We start from the raw sequence: 5,739 nt of genomic DNA on the forward strand, positions 1-5,739 counted from the left end.
TCGATCAAAAGAGCTTCCTAATACGTACCCTCACCCTTTACTCCAGATATCTGTGAACACCCGTGTTCATTGTCATCCACGAGAGTCATTCTAGACATAGAATGCTAAGGGTAACGAATGCTTAGTGTTCATGTCTTTACTTTGTGTCTTGACATGACACGAGGTATTCGAACGGTTCCAATTTACCATAAAAATTGGTGGCGACTCCATACAAAAATGCAAACGCTTGTTTCTCTTTTCCTCCCAAAGCGCCCCGTGGCCCCCGCTGTCCACAGTTTGGCGACTCCGCTGGAGATAATACACTTACGTGTAGCAAGGGTGAAACTTGAACAAGGTTAGGGAATAGTTTGTACAAGACAATTGTCGGTTTTCATAACTCGGTCTTCCTAGACCATTTTATTCGGCCTTCATAGACCCAACCCAACCCATTCGACCAATCGTCCCGTCTAAACGGTCCTAATTCTTATTTGGGCCTAAGGATGGATAGCGATTGACGTCATCCATACCATGATGCTTACTCTTGTTTATATCAAGGGCCTTCACTACTTGAGGAAATGGACTAGGAATCGGCCTTACTTTTGTTTGGTACGAGCCTCTCCACAGACTTCGGGTTTGATGGTTCGGCATGGCAACCCACCCTTTAAAACAAAAACCCTTTTAAATGCACTCAGCATCCCGTTATAATGCTTGTATAAATGTTTGTACCTTACGTGATCACCACTTCTAAACAAAACCATGACGATTTTTCAAAAATCAAAACCCTTTTTTAAACAAAATTTCGAAATAGGCTTTCAATTAGCGCAAAATCCGGTCAAAACTCTGTCCGTTCGTCGTGTCAAAATTCGGGCCACAAGCCCATTTCAAAACCTCACTTCGAGTCCACTCCTACAACTACACTATAGTTGACTAGGACACACATTTTCAAAGACCTTGTCTTTCTTCAAAGCTCACTCAACACAAGTGGCACACACCCACTTCACGAGTCAAAACATTTCTTCTTTTAGCAAGTGTGTTAGAATGGTCGATCGTGTTTTGATTCGTCGCCGATCTCTTGTCCAGTTTTCAAGATGCCTGGATCCAGCGAAACTAATCTCCACCAACTTCAAGATGGTAATGATCGAATCCTAGCCGCGCTAGCCCAAATGCAAGTCACCCAAGACCAAGTCTATGACCGCCTTGAACTCATTGAAGGCCGTATCTATGCCGTAGAGGGGAGGTTGCCCCCTCATGAAAGTGAAGTAATAGGTGACTCTGATAATGAATCCAAGGATGAAAATCCTCTCATGGGGATGACTGTAGCTGAGAAAAGACTCGAATACTTAGAGGAGCAATTGATGTACCTTAAGGGGGGTGACATTTATAGGGAGAACAATCGCAAGTATGAGGCCGTCAATTCCAAATTGCCAACTAACTTCAATATGACGGATATCCCTAAGTTCAAGGGACACGAGAACCTTTTGAACCACATCCGTGCCTTCAAGGATTACATGTCTATCAAAGGCATCAAACCCGAGATGTTCTTAAGGATCTTTCCTTCATCTCTTGACACTATCCCAAAGCAATGGTTCTACTCCTTAGATCACAAGAAGGTCGCTACTTGGGAAGACGCCGCAATCGAGTTCTCTAAACAATATGCGGATAATGCTGAGATCCAAGTCAACATGCGTACTCTAGAGGTTCTTACCCAAAATGACAAAGAAGGATTCACCGACTTCCTAAGTAGGTGGAGGAAGACTAGCACCCAACTAGTTGAACGCCCGGATGAGGTTACCCTCGTGGAAAAGTTTGTGGATAATCTCAAACCCATCTATGCCAATCATTTGAGATACCAAAACATCAAAACTTTCAAGGACTTAACCGTACTAGGGACAAGGATTGAAGATGACATCCGTAAAGGACTCTTGTCCAAAACGGTAGGTCGAGGATATCAAGGGTCCACAAGTCGTTCATACGGCTCTACTAGCAAGACCGATGAAGTTAACCTTCTCGAGCCATCCAAGAAAAGAACCCCACCAAGGAAATTCACAAATCTTGGGGACACTTACTCTAACGCTCTAAAAAGGTTAATGAAGCAAGGTAAACTCCAACCCATTGGACCTACTCCCGAACCCGAAAGAAAGTCCAAATTCTGGGACGAGAACTCGTACTGTGAATACCATAGGGGCAAGGGACACGACACAGAAAAATGCTACAAGTTGAAAAACGTTCTTCAAGACACGATTGAAGATGGTCGACTACCAATACCACCGGGAGGAAAGCCCAACAACACTCAGAATCCTCTTGGTGTTCTAGTGATTACAAGTGATGAATCTACCTTAGATTATTCACATCTCATTTCTCCAGTTGAAAATGAAATCTACGCAATCGAGAATGAAGGGCTCTACTCTACTATCTCCCCTACCATTTCCGACTTCATCACATGGGCAAGGAGTGTGGATAGACAAGTTTGGGAATTAGAAAACATAGTGACAACTCTACATGATCCCAACGCAACACCCGAAGAACATGTGCCACTAATCTTCTCTCAAAACGCTACTATGCAAGAAGTAGTCACCGTAGTTGATAAACTAGTTGACCAAATCATACGACTAGAAGGTGATATCATGAGAATGAGAGAGCTAACTGCAATCAATGGAGTTTGGGCCGACGATGACGAGGACGAGTATCTCACTGAAAACTCCCTAGTCAAAGAAATAGTCCAAAATGGTGAAGACCAAGATAATGACCACCTAACTCGCTCGGGTCGTCCATATCAAAGCACTACTCAAAATGGTCCAACCAACGTCATCACACCAAATGACAACGAAGATGACTCCACTGATCATTTGCTCAAGCAATTACAAAAGACAAAGGCCGATCTTTCAGTCTGGCAATTAATAGCAAGCTCATTCCCACATCGCCAAGCCTTACTGCAAGCTTTGGCCAAACTAAATGTAGCACATAACTCCACTCCTGAAGATGTAGTCAACTTGGTCTTCCAAGAATCACCGAAGCTAAGTAATCCTATTACTTTCTCGGACGAAGATTTGCCACCTTTCGGCGCTAGTCACAACCTTGCTCTATACATCACTGTCATTTGTCTAAAGAAGAATGTGCCAATGACCTTGGTGGACGATGGTTCTGCAGTCAACGTCATACCCCTCAAAACAGCATACAAGCTAGGCATGAAAGAGTCGGATTGGACCCCTACCAATCAAGGTGTGCGTGCATATGACGGTACACGACGAAAGGTGGTAGGACTTGTTAACCTAACCATAGCCACAGGGCCAATCGAACGAAAGGTTAACTTCCCAATAGTGGACATTGAAGCTTCATTCAACATACTTCTGGGAAGGCCATGGATTCACGCTTCCAAAGCGGTAACATCCACCCTTCATCAAAAGATCAAGATCCCACTAAATGGCAAAGTAGTGACGATCACTTCGTCGCCCATCAAGGCAATAATCGAAAAACAGTCAAACAATCAAGTCCTTGCGGATCCCGTGTACGAACTTGGGGGCTTCCAAAGTGTAAGTGTCATAGAAAGCGAGTTGGAACCCTTATACTATAATCCCTACTCCAACTTGGTGGTCAACCACATACTCAAAACCCAGGTATACTTCCCTGGAATGCCTTTAAACCCTACTCGAAGAAACACCTTCGCACCATATAAGGAAGGCAACTCAAAGAGGATACCACTTGGACTAGGGTACAAACCCACAAAAGAAGAGGTTCTCGAAATGCTTGCCCAAGTCCAAAATCGTAAGCACGTAGGAGTCCAAATGCGACCCTATCTCCCTACTTTAAATGGGTACTTTGCTCAAGAAGGAAGTCTAGAACTCTTTCACGGATTTCCCGAACCTTGGCATTATCTCGAGAGGAAGCTAGCCGGAATCGAGATCTTTCACGATTGCTACTTTACCCCTCCAGAAACGGTTCCTACCGTCAAAACCCGTCAAGCACCTTGCTTAGACGAACAAGCTGTTAGCCTATTGTTTGGAGAAGATTGATTCATTAGGGCCGCGCAGGATGAGATCATTACCATGATACTTCAAGACGATCGCTTCAACCCCACCGCGTTAATCACAGAAACCAACGCAAGACAGCAGAAAGGATGGAGAAAATCAATCAAATGGACCAACAATCAAGGAAGACTCTTCAAGCTCACCACATGAGAAGGAGAGATGTTCAAAGGAGAACCAGAAGACGATGAGTTCGAGTCGGAGTCGGAGTCAGAGTCGGAGTCTAGAGAAGTCATTAGAGAGTCTACTCCTGTCGTCATCCCCACTCCTTTTGTTTCTCCTAGCTTAGCCTCGAGTAGTCACAGTAGTTCGGGAAATGCCCCAACCACTGTCCCTTTGCCGCCACTGACCATGGATCATTTGGCTTCTTTGTTTCAACTTTACTCAAATTTTAATATGAATAAATCAGGTTCTACTTACTCTTTGTGTTATCTTGAGTGCAATTCTATTTACGATGATACTGAGGACGACCAAGACCCAGACTCGACCGAAATACCTCCCTACGTAGCCAAGGAAATACTACAGGAAGGGGAAGGGGGACCAGTAATAGAGGACACCGAACCCATCAATGTAGGAACCGAACTAGAACCCCAAGAACTTAGGATAGGGACTACCTTGAGCTCTACCGAAAGGGCCGATTTCATAGACCTCCTAAATGAATTCAAATACGTTTTCGCTTAGTCCTACAATGACATGCCAGGGATCGACAGGGATATCGCCGAACATAGGATTCCGATTAAGCCAGGTTTCAAACCTGTAAAACAGAAGCTTCGACGAATGAGAACAGAATGGGCTCTAAAGATTAAGGAAGAAGTTGACAAACAATTCAAAGCCGGGTTCATCAAAGTTTCCGAGTACTCTGACTGGGTAGCTAACATAGTACCCGTACCCAAAAAGGATGGGAGAATCCATGTTTGTGTTGACTTTAGGGACTTAAACAAAGCAAGTCCAAAAGATGACTTCCCTCTACCTCACATCGACATATTGGTGGACAATACTGCAGACCACGCATTACTATCCTTCATGGATGGGTATGCGGGATATAATCAAATCAAGATGGCCATGGAAGATATGCATAAGACCGCCTTTGTCACCCAATGGGGAACCTATTGTTATACGGTAATGCCGTTTGGATTGATCAACGCCGGAGCTACATATCAACGCACCGCAACTACACTCCTACATGACATGATGCACAAAGAAGTTGAGGTATACGTAGATGACATGATTGTCAAATCCAAGGAAAGAGAGGGACACATTGCGAACCTTCGCAAGTTCTTCGCAAGGCTACGAAAATACAACATGAGACTCAATCCTTAGAAATGCACATTCGGGGTAACATCTGGCAAACTCCTGGGATACGTTTTTAGCAAACGAGGTATAGAAATAGATCCTTCCAAAATCAAAGCTCTGATCGAAATGCCACAACCTCTAACAGAAAAAGAAGTCAGAGGATTCCTGGGAAAAGTACAATATATAAGTCGATTCATATCGAAACTTACGATGATTTGTGAGCCTATCTTCAAGAAACTCAAGAAAATAGACCACACCATGTGGGATGATGATTGTCAAAAGGCATTCGACCGAATCAAGGAGATATTGGCTAAACCACCAGTGCTCATGCCACCACAACGAGATCAACCTCTTGGTTTATATCTCACGAAGAAGAAACGGCCATGGGTGCCATCTTTGGCTCAAAGCGTAGGAAGTGAAGAAAGAGCTATCTACTATCTTAGTA

This window comes from Silene latifolia, unplaced genomic scaffold, assembly GCF_048544455.1.
Source record: "Silene latifolia isolate original U9 population unplaced genomic scaffold, ASM4854445v1 scaffold_356, whole genome shotgun sequence".
Taxonomy (NCBI): Eukaryota; Viridiplantae; Streptophyta; class Magnoliopsida; order Caryophyllales; family Caryophyllaceae; genus Silene; species Silene latifolia.